This window comes from Gossypium arboreum, chromosome 13 (genome assembly GCF_025698485.1).
Source record: "Gossypium arboreum isolate Shixiya-1 chromosome 13, ASM2569848v2, whole genome shotgun sequence".
In the NCBI taxonomy this organism is placed as follows: Eukaryota; Viridiplantae; Streptophyta; class Magnoliopsida; order Malvales; family Malvaceae; genus Gossypium; species Gossypium arboreum.
The window spans coordinates 50,765,470-50,776,931 of NC_069082.1; the positions used below are offsets into that span (position 1 = coordinate 50,765,470).

At 37.6% G+C, this 11,462-nt stretch overlaps 1 non-coding gene across 1 annotated transcript; it reads left to right on the plus strand.

Moving 5' to 3' along the window:
• The first annotated feature begins 10,494 nt into the window (after nucleotides 1–10,494).
• LOC128287513 (small nucleolar RNA R71) lies at nucleotides 10,495–10,601 on the plus strand. Its single transcript, XR_008278213.1, has one exon. It is a non-coding gene; the product is annotated as a small nucleolar RNA R71 (small nucleolar RNA).
• The last annotated feature ends 861 nt before the right edge of the window (nucleotides 10,602–11,462 follow it).

An 11,462-nucleotide genomic window follows, 5' to 3' on the forward strand; every position in this document is an offset into this window, starting at 1 on the left:
CCGGTTATATTCCGAAGAATCTTGGGCTGGAGGTGAGTGTTGGTTGCTGTAATAAATTCAATTAGTACACTCGAAAAGCCCAAAGAATAAGGTACGTTTATATGTGCATTGGAAAGTCGACATGTTTGAGCAACATTCGCTCAATCGACTAATGAATTTCAGTTATTGAATTGATTGATACTTTGTGAAAGTATATAATGATGAAGTGTGAAGTAAGAATGTGTATTAATGAAATGATGCATTTGGCTATGTGAATATATTGCTGTAATTAGAGTTGATTATATTCCTTGAGACTTACTAAGCATAAAAATGCTTACCCCGTTACTTTGGCTCTCTGTTTTATAGATTTCGCTCGATTGCAATCGGACTCGGGATCAATAAAGTCGAAGTCATCCACACTATCAACGCCTCTATTTTGGTATAAATTTTGGTTGAACTTTGAAATGGCATGTATAGGACTACCCCTTGTTGGTTTGAAAATGTGGTGATGTATATGTATACGGCCATGCGAAAATGGCTCGTAAAAGGAAGCATGATCTTAGACTATTTGTGGTTTGTATGTATATATATGGTGTCATGATGTGATTATGGATTGGAAATGGGAGTGTTGGTCACATGATCAGCCATTGGTGTGGTTAAAATGATCATATATGAACCTATGTATGGCAAGGCTAGTTGGTTCATGGAGACTACAAAATAGGTAAGACCTACCTTAAAAACAGATGCTGCCAGCTGCAGTGACATGAATGTAAAAAAATCACCAAAATTTGTAGGAATGGTATTAAATAGTGAATAAGCTATGTAAATGAACCTTGATGAGTCTATTTTCATATGGAAGAAACGAAATGGTCATAGGAGTTACATGTTAAGAGATATTAAGGCTATTGTGAGACAGGGCCAGAACGGTTTCTGGGTCCCCTGTCGCAACTTTAAAAATTTACTATAAATTATCGAGAAAGAATTATGAGTCATGCCTTATATGTACAGATTCCATTTTGAGTCTAGTTTCATTAGAAACAAACGGCACCAGTGTTAAAGCCCTGTACAGAGAGATATTCAAGTTATAACACGCGAAGGTCAGAGCAGTCGATCCCTGTAACATGGGTGACTTTAACTAATAAACTGTACCAATTGGCCTGACCAAAAATTCTAGAAATAAATCCATGGATGGATATATGAGTCTAAATTCAGGGAAAATTTACGAAACCAGTTTCTGAGTTTTGAAACTCGAGATATGATTTTTAAGGCGACAGTGACGCAGTTTTCCAGCCTGACTGGAAATGTCAAATTGGTGGGCAAAACATGTGAACTTGGCTTGTTAACCCCTCGTGTCCGACGCCGGCGATGGTCTCGGGTTCGGGGTGTTACAATTAAGACCGCTTAAGTACCAAGCTCTCCCTAGATCCAATCCTGGACATGCATATACCCATTGCCACACCTTAACCTTATGACTCGTCCACAGTCGCGATTAATTAATAATTTAAGTTTTATGTCTGCTTGAGTTGTTACAAAAACTAGGTCCACAACCCCTTTACTGAACACTAACAGATTCGCACTTATTCATTTGGCCCCTTTAGGCCCAATCTCGCTCACATTGCCCATCAGGCCCAACTACTTCCCACCTAACAGTTAGATTTACACAAGCAGGCCCACGGGCCCATTGAGGCCTAGAACAGCTCCAGCACACGAGAACGTTCATGGCGACTTTTAGCTTTTGCTGATTTCTAACAAAGAAGGGCGTGAATACACACATGTTTATGAGAACGCACCGAAGTCCACGATCACCAACCTTGGCATATCCTGTATTGGGTCTTAATCACCTTTTTCTTTTTCACCAACTCATCTGGTTCGCTCTATTTAAAGTTAGCTTCTCACCAATTCCCATGTTAGCTTCCCGATGTGGGATTACTATCAACCATTAGGAAAATTCTTTATTTTCTTATAACCACCTCAACCATAGAGTTCCAGTCCAACTCCACCTCCTACACAGCTCAAACAGCAAAATAGATACTCCATTACGCATCCCAAGACTTGAACCTTAGACCTCACAATTACACAACATGCCACCTTGCCACTCCACCACAGGCTCTTTCTGTGTCATATTTTATCTTCAATTAAATATAAGGTCTATAGGCCAAAGTTTAGGCTCCTTTAAAAGAAAAACCAAAATAAATTGCAAGAGCCAAGACTTGAACCCAGGCTCCCTTGCAACCTTAATAATGCCACAACCACTAGACCACATGCTTCCTTATGTCATTTATTTACCACAATAATTTAAGAGGCCTTCATCCAAGCACCCTGGGTTTTATTCACTTATTACCAAAATTTTTGCTAAAGCCCAGGTTTGAACCCAAGATTTCTCCAACACTTCTCAGGGCCATTAACCACTAAAGTAGACATTTAATTGTGTCATTTCCTTTTACATTTAAATGCTTATATACTACCTCCTTATGGACCCATACTGAAGGCCCAATACTTCTAGGCCCAAATTCGGGGCGTTACAGAAGTGATGGCTAAATTTGCCAAGGGTTCAAACAAAATTAGGCCATATAGTCTCAAAATTGGTTTCCAAAGGATAAAAATTTCATCATGGTTGGCTTGAAAGGCTCAAACGATCCAAACAAAAGTTGCCTAAATCATTTTTAATGTTCCATGCTTCCTAGGATTACGCCTCAAGAAACTACTAAGTCAATTCTAAAGATTTAAACTTTCATACATGTCTAACTTTCATAAGGAACTAAAAATTTATGGTACGATTTGCATGCTTTATTAAAAATGCATTCATATCATTATTAAGCTAACATAATAATTTATTGAAATAATAGAAATTTAGTTATACTAAAGTTTAGCATACTTAACAAAATTTCCAATTATTGAACAAAATATATCCTAATCATAATTAAAAGAAAAATTTATTCTGAGTGGAAATAATTCAATTTTTTTGGTCCACCCTACTTAAGATGAACAATGTCCTCATTGTTTAAAGTGAATAGATACTATACACCAGGTAGGATTCTAGAAAAGAGGAGGTGAGTCAAATTGACTGCTTAAGTACCGAGCTCTCTCTAGATCCAATCCTAGACATGTATATACCTATTGCCACACTATATTTTGCGACTTGTTCATTATTCATGATTTCCATCTCTTTCTTTATTATGTGAAAATAAAAATTCCAAATTAAACTTAATCCTAAAATGACCTAAGAATAGAAATAAAATAAAGTCAAGATCCCCCATTTTATTTATTTGCAGATCCTTCCGAATTCAACGCATCTTTCACTCCATCATTATTGCCTTTGCATGAATCGCTTCGCTCCTTTTTCGATAATGGACTCCATGGTTCAAATATAAAATATGGAAATTTAGGCACAAAAATAAATAGGTCATTGTAAATTTTCTTAAGAACACTTCTCATCGAGTTATCCCTTACTTTTTAGTATATCTAGTAAGCTTGTTGCTACCATTGCATATGCTGCATTATGTCCATCAACTTTGACTGCTTATCTCGAAGATCTGGGCTAGGAAGTTGAGCTTTGAATATTGAAGTTTCGTCATCAGGTTCAACTTCTGGTTCCATTGGTTCCACCTTATCAGGGACTTCAGCTGATTGCATTAGCTCGATCTCTATGGGATCTTCTTCCTTTTCTTTGGGGTCTTCACTTTCTTTAATTCGTTGTTGTAGAATAGAACGGTAGAAGTGCCAATCTGTGATTGTGCCCTGGCTACATCCTATCTTCTTTACCTTTGCAAGAATTTTAGCTTTCAAGCAGAAAATTGATATCGTAAAGGGAAAGTAAGCTGGGCCAAAACGCCTAACGGCATAATTCCGCATTTCTCTCAGGATGATTTTTCCCATATCAATGGTCTTTCCAATTAAAATTGATTATAATAAGACCATTCGCTCTAATGAAATTGTAGTTCCATGTGAACTAGGCATAAGGCTAAATCGGATGAAATAGAACCATACCTTTGCGAGTGGTGTCAAATATTCACTTCGACAAGTGTGGATTCCTTGCTTTAACACAATCCACTTCGAACATGGAACTGTAAGTTCCTCGATAATTTCTTGCAAATTTTCAGCTTTATGTTGCTCATCAAGGAAGAATAATCGTCGTTTTTGAAATCAAGCAATTCAAAGAACTCAATAATAGCATTTAAAGTTATTGGTACCTTGATTTCGCGAACTGGAACTTCCTTCAACTCGCTTGAGGTTAAATTCACATAGAACTCGCGCACTAACTCCTCATCCAGACTAGGTCTCTTCTCACAAAACAATACCGAATTGAGGGCTTCAACAACTTGACGAATATGTGCCATAAAGTCTTTGTAGTTGCTTTCTTTCAATGTAAAGCCTTTCTCTAGATACATCCATTGATATTTGAAGATACCCTTGGATCTTGCTTCGGTTTCTTCACAATGGAACTTGTTTTGTGTTTCATCAATTTGGGTGCAGGCACGAGTTCTCTTGCGAGGCATGATTAACTTGAACAAAAGATGGGAAAGATTATTTTCTCAAAAAATTTAATAAAAAAATTATTAATGATTCAATAAATTGAAAAATTAATTATTAGAATAAAATTAAAATTTAAGAGAAAATTCGATCTTACCACATTTTTTAAGAACTCCTAAAAATAATTAGGGAGAAAAAGAAATCGATTTAAGGTAGGTTGGAGGATTTAGCTAAGGATGGGTGAAGGTGTGTGCTGCTCGGGTGTTGGAATGCTGCTAGGTGCGCAGGTGGAAGGACGTGGGAGTAGGCAACAGCGTGCGCATGAGCTGGGCTGGATGCACGAGCAACGTGCGTAGCCTCGCTGAGCAGGCTTGATGTAGGCACTAGGCGCAGGTGCGAGATACGGCCTGGGCAACTGGACTGGAGTAGCAAGTGTAGTGGCACGAGGAGGCCACTGGCGCGCTTGTGTGCGAGGGCTGTTGGGCACTTGGGCATGCAATGGAACCGGGGATACTGGGCTTCTACTGGCCGATCAACTGGGCAATGCTATTGTTAGGTGCTGCTGGTCGAATGAAGCTATCTACTAGGGGCTTGCGGCACTTAAAGGTTTGGGTGTTTTGGGGTTTTGAGTGATAAATGATGGAGAAGGTTGGTGGTATTTATAACGAGGGAAATAGGAGTCGGAATAAAATTCTTAGAATAATTAAAAATTCTAAGTTCTAATTCTACTTAGAGTTAACAATAATTAATAATTAATAAAATACATATTAAATTATTAATTGCTATTAATTTATTAAGATAAAAATTTAAAATATGATTAAATTAAAACTAATCCTAACTCTATATAAAGTTGATAATAAATAATATATATAATTATATATTAATAATTATCATCTTTTTATTAAACTAAAACATTTATTCTACAAGACTTTTGAAAATATTTACAAAAGAGGCATCTAATTTTATTATTTATGAAAAGAGCAACCAAATTTTAAAATAATTCAATTAAGTCCCGAGACTTAATGAAAATTTGAAATTGAGTTGCAATTTAAAACTTGGATCAAAATTGACCCTTTTATTTGAAAAACCAAAAATTTAATTTTCTATTTAGGGAATAATTTCTCGGAAAATTATGTAAAAATCCATTCCCAGGAATGATTGGAGGGGTCATAAGCGATCCCGCTTAAGTTCCTATCTCCTAGACAGAATTTATTTAAACATACTAATCCCAGAAATATACCCTAAATCATTTATTAAGAAAGAAAATAAGAAAATTTAAACATCTAATAAAATGAACAAAATTTGATTTCGTTCAATCTTATCTTCCCAGTAATGTTTCAGACGCTGAGCATTAACTTGAAAATTACCTCCCTTACCTTAGAGTTCAACAACTCCATATGGATAGACGCAATGAATCATAAATGGACTGGACCAACGTGATTTTAGTTTATCTGAAAAGAACCTTAATTTGGACCAATGTGCTTGTCATGCCATTTCTTAAGTCTCTCCTTGAGTAATTTGGCATTTTCGTATGAGAACATTCGAAATTCCTTTATCTCATTGAGTTGGAGCATTTGTTTCTCTTTAGCATGCTTAAGATCTAGGTTGAGTTGTTGAAGGGCCTAATAGGTTCTGTGCTCTAACTCCAAGGGCAGATGACAAGCTTTCCCAAAAACCAACCTGTAGGGTGACATCCCTAAAGGTGTCTTTTATGCTGTTCTGTAAGACCATAAAGCATCATCTAGTCTTTTGGACCAATCTCGTCGGTTCGGGCAAACTACCTTCTCAAGTATGCATTTGATCTCCTTGTTTGCCAGTTCAGCTTGCCCATTCATCTGCAGATGGTAAGATGTAGTGACCTTGTGTTTCACTCCATGTTTATCTAATAACAATTTCAACCACTTGTTCACAAAATGGGACCCTTCATCGCTGATAATAGCTCTTGGGGTTCCAAACCTTGTGAACACGTGTTTCTACAAAAACTTCATCACAACCCTAGCATCATTTGTCGGATAAGCTTCAGCCTTGACCCACTTAGACACATAGTCTACTACTACCAATATATACTTGTGACCAAAGGACGGTAGGAAAGGACCAAGAAAGTCAATACGCCATACATCAAACAATTCTACCTCAATGATATTTGTTTGAGGCATCTCATTTCTTTTGGTGACATTTCCAACCCTTTGACATCGATCACAACTCTTTATGCAAACATATGCATCCTTGAATAGTGTTGGCTAAAAGAATCTGGCTTGTAATACCTTGGCTGCAGTACGTGTACCTCCAAAGTGTCCCCCCACTCAGAGTTGAGTGACAATGGTATAAAATCTTATGTACTTCATCTTCTGCCATGCTTCTCCTGGTCATTTGATCTGCACACTTTTTAAAGAAGTATGGTTCTTCCCAGAAATAGTATTTCACAGCATGAATAAACTTTTTCCTTTGATGATATGTCTTATCAATCAGCATCAAACCACAAGCTACAAAGTTAGCAATATCAGCAAACCAAGGGGTATTGTGGACATGATTTACCTTCATTATGTGTTCATCTAGAAACGTCTCTCGAATTGGTATAAGAGGAGAGTTTCCTTCTTGTGGCTCCAATCTACAACTGGTCTGCTACTTGGTTTTCCACTCCCTTTCGATCTTGAATTTCTAGATTGAACTCCTGGAGTAGAAGTACCCATCGGATCAGTCTCGGTGTTACATCTTTCTTGGAAAGTAAATACTTAATCGCTGAGTGGTCCATATAAACAGTCACATTGGTACCTACAAGATAAGATCGAAACTTTTCAAAAGTAAACACAATAGCAAGTAACTCTTTCTCTGTTACCGTATAATTCAGTTGAGCTCCTGTCAGAGTTTGACTTGCGTAGTAGATGAGATGAAAAGATTTGTTCCTTCACTAACCCATGACAGCTCCTATCGTAAAGTCACTTGCATCACACATCAATTCAAATGGAAAATCCCAATCTGGTGTAACGATTGTAGGTGCTGAAACTAATCGACTCTTCAAATCATTGAAAGCTCTTAAGCACTCTTCATCAAATTTGAACGTCTTGTCCTTCTCCAATAATTTGCATAAGGGTTTAGCAATTTTGGAGAAGTCCTTGATGAATCTTCGATAGAAACCGGCGTGGCCCAAAAAGCTCCTAACACCCTTTACAGATGTCGGAAGTGGGAGTTTCTTAATAACATCTACCTTTGCTTTATCTACCTCAATTCCATTTCTCGTTATCCATTGCCCTAGAATAATACCTTCTAGTACCATGAAATGGCACTTTTCTCAATTAAGTACGAGATTTGCTTCTTCGCATCGCCTTAGTACCTTGGCTAAATTAGCTAAGCAATCATCATAAGTATCTCTAAATACTGAAAAATCATCCATAAAAACTTCCAAATACTTCTCAACCATGTCAGTAAAAATCGACATCATACATCTTTGAAATGTAACAAGGGCATTACATAAACCAAATCACATGCGTCTAAATGCAAATGTACCGTACGGGCAGGTGAATGTTGTCTTGTGCTGATCTTCCAGTGCTACTGTAATCTGATTATACCCCGAGTATCCATCAAGAAAATAGTAATAGTCTCGCCCTACAAGTCTATCCAGCATTTGGTCCGAAAGTGGCAAAGGAAAGTGATTTTTCCTAGTCGCCTTGTTCAGCTTTCGGTAATCAATGCAAATTCTCTATCCCGTTACCATTCCAGTCGATATCAACTCATTATTCTTGTTTTTGATTACTGTAATACCTCCTTTCTTTGGCACGCTCTAGACCAGACTTACCCATGAACTGTCTGAGAGAGGGTAAATGATACCCATATCTAACCACTTGATGATTTCTTTCTTTACTGCGTCATTCATAATGGGGTTTAGTCTTTGTTTTCCATCAATGGTCCCTTTTGTCGCCATCTTCTAGTATGATCTTGTGCATGCGTACAGATGGACTAATACCGTGAATATCGGCTATGGTCCATCCGATAGCCTTCTTGAATTGTTTCAACACCAGGATGAGTTTCTCTTCTTCCTCATTAGTTAGTTCTACTGAAACAATAACAGACAGAGTAGAAGAGTTACCTAAATAAACATATTTCAGATGTGAAGGTAGTACCTTGAGTTCTATTTTAGGTGGCTCCTCGATTGACGCTTTTGGATGGGCATAATCCCTTTTTTCCATTTCCAAATATTCAAAATGGGATTATGGATTAAATCCCTTTTGATTAGCTTCCAGCAAAGCTAAGTATTCATCCTCCTCTTCATCATTCGGAGGGTCTAATGTCAAAATTTGTTCCAACGGATCCTTAACATATTTGGGCTCCTTCTCCACTATTAAATCCTCTAAGTCGGATACTGCAGAACAATCATCAGTTGTGTCAGGAAATCACGTTGACTTAAAAACGTTAAATGTTACCTGATTATCCTGAACATGTATAGTAAGCTCGCCCTTCTACACATCAACAAGGTTCCTTCTAGTTGCTAAGAATGGTCTTCCTAAGATAATTGGCACTTCTTTGTCTACTTTAAAGTCTAGAATGACAAAATCAGTAGGGAAGATAAATTTATCTACACGTACCAATACATCCTCAATCTTTCCTTCTGGATGTGCTAAGCATCGATCTGCTAACTGAAGTGTAATCGTAGTCGGTCTAACTTCACCTATCCCCGACTTCCTAAATATTGGCATAAGCATCAAGTTAATACTCGCACCTAAGTCACATAATGCCTTACCACAATATGTTGCTCCAATGTTGCAAGGGATGGTAAAACATCTAGGATCCTTCAACTTTGGGGATAATTTGTCTCAAAGATATGAACTACATTCCTTCGTCAGAGCTACCATCTCAAATTCTCCAAGTCTTCCTTTTTTGGACAGGATATCCTTCATGAATTTGAAGTAGTTTGGCATTACTCAAGTGCTTCAACCAACAGGATGTTGATATGAAGTTGCTTGAGTACGTCTAGGAACTTCTTGAATTGAATCTTCTGCTTCTTCTTTTGAAGTCTTTGAGGGTAGGGTGGTGGTAGTTTCTTTACTGGAACTGGTTGATTCATCTTCTATGGTGATTCTGCATCTAACGAAGTTGTTAGTTGATCAGAATTAGCTGGTTCTGAGATTACTTTGTTAGATTTTGTAGACTTTGGTTCTGGTGAAACTAGAATTTCAACACTCGATTGATCTTCCTCTGGTTCCTGAGCATCAGCTTACTCCTTTTGAACTTTGACGGTGTTGGGCTCTAATGTCTTTCCTTCCTCAATGTTAACGCTTTACAGTGCTCCTTCCCTGGATTCCTTAGATCCTCTGTATCACTAGGTAAAGCACCTTATGGTCAGTTCCTGAGTTCAGTTGCAAGCTGGCCCATTTGGTTTTCCAGGTTTTTCAATGTAGCTGTTTGGCTCTGGATTAAGGCATCATTCTTGGCTATGTATGCCTTCAACAAATTTTCTAAGCTATTGGATGGTTCAGGTTGGGTTTGTTTCTGAACTTGTTAGGGAAAACTAGGTGGCTGGGTCGATCTAGATTGGGCGTAAGTATTACTGGCTCCAACCTCTTGGTTACTCCAGGAAAAATTCGGGTGGTTTCGCCATGATGGGTTATAGAAATTGGATTGCAGTCCTTGCCTTCCTTGATTTTGGTTCTGGTTACCTATGTAGTACATGGATTCTGGGTTCGATGGACATTCTTCAAATAAATGTCCTTCTCCACAATAGACACAGGCTATATTTTCAAATCGGTTAGGTGGTTGTGCTATAAAACTATTAGACCTATTAGTAGTAAGATTTTTTAACATTAAGGATATTATGATACCTGAGATGCGAGTGAAGTAAGAGCATCTTCTTCATGTATTCCAGCAACTCGTCTTCTTGATACTACTCGATTGGTTGGCCATTGGTAATTGTTGCTAGCAATCCTCTCAATGATTTCATAGGCCTCATTGTAAGACTTAGAAAGGAGAGCACCATTAGCAGAAGCGTCCACTACCATCCTTGTGTAAGCATTGAGACCATTATAAAATGTCTTAAGTTGGATGCAATGTGGGATTCCATGATGAGGGTACTTCCTTAATAATTTTTTGTACCTTTCTCATGCCTCATACAAGGACTTATCATCTATTTGCTAAAAAGTAGTGATCTCGTTCCTCAACTTAGCACTCTTGCTAGGTGGGAAATACTTCATAAGGAATCTTTCTACTAACTCTTGCCATGTAGAAATTGATTTTGGTGGCCATAAGTTCAACCAGGCTCAAGCTCTATCCGTTAGTGAATATGGGAATAGCTTCAGTCGCAATGCATCTTCGGGTACTCCGCCTAATCTGAAAGAATCACTTACCTCCATAAATAGTTTTAAGTGTAGGTGAGGATCTTCGGTAGGTATTCCACTAAATTGGCCCACTGTCTGAAGCATCTGGAACATGACTGGCTTCATCTCAAACTGTTGTGCCTCAATATCGGGTCTCCTAATACCCGGATTAAGGTCATTAAGCATTGGCACGACATACTGCGGTAAAGATCTATCCCTATCATCAGCAATAAAGATAGGATTTTGAGCAGGGTTTGCTCCATTTCCTTGATTTAGAGTTTCAAAGTTCATTTCTTCAGTCATTCTCTGACTTACTTGTCTTCTTCGTTGTCGGCAAGTTCATTCTATCTTAGGGTCTACAGGGAGTAGGTCAATAATTCGGTCAATACTCATAAACACCTAAAATAATCACAGAAAAATTAATGAAGTTAAAAATTAAATATAAAATTGAACCAAAATACAAAACTAACAAATTCACAAATAATGACTTTTTAAAACAGTCCTCGGCAACGGCACCAAAAACTTGGAACGACGGAAATGTATAGGTGTACACAATTGCAACAAGTAATAAAGTGACAAGTAAATGTCGAGTTATCGTACCCATAGGGACTGTGTAAAGAATTATTTATGGATGCTATTTTAAACACTTTGGTGAAAAAAATACTTTGTTTTGAAAAGGGTTATTAAGAAAAATAAAATTTTAAACTA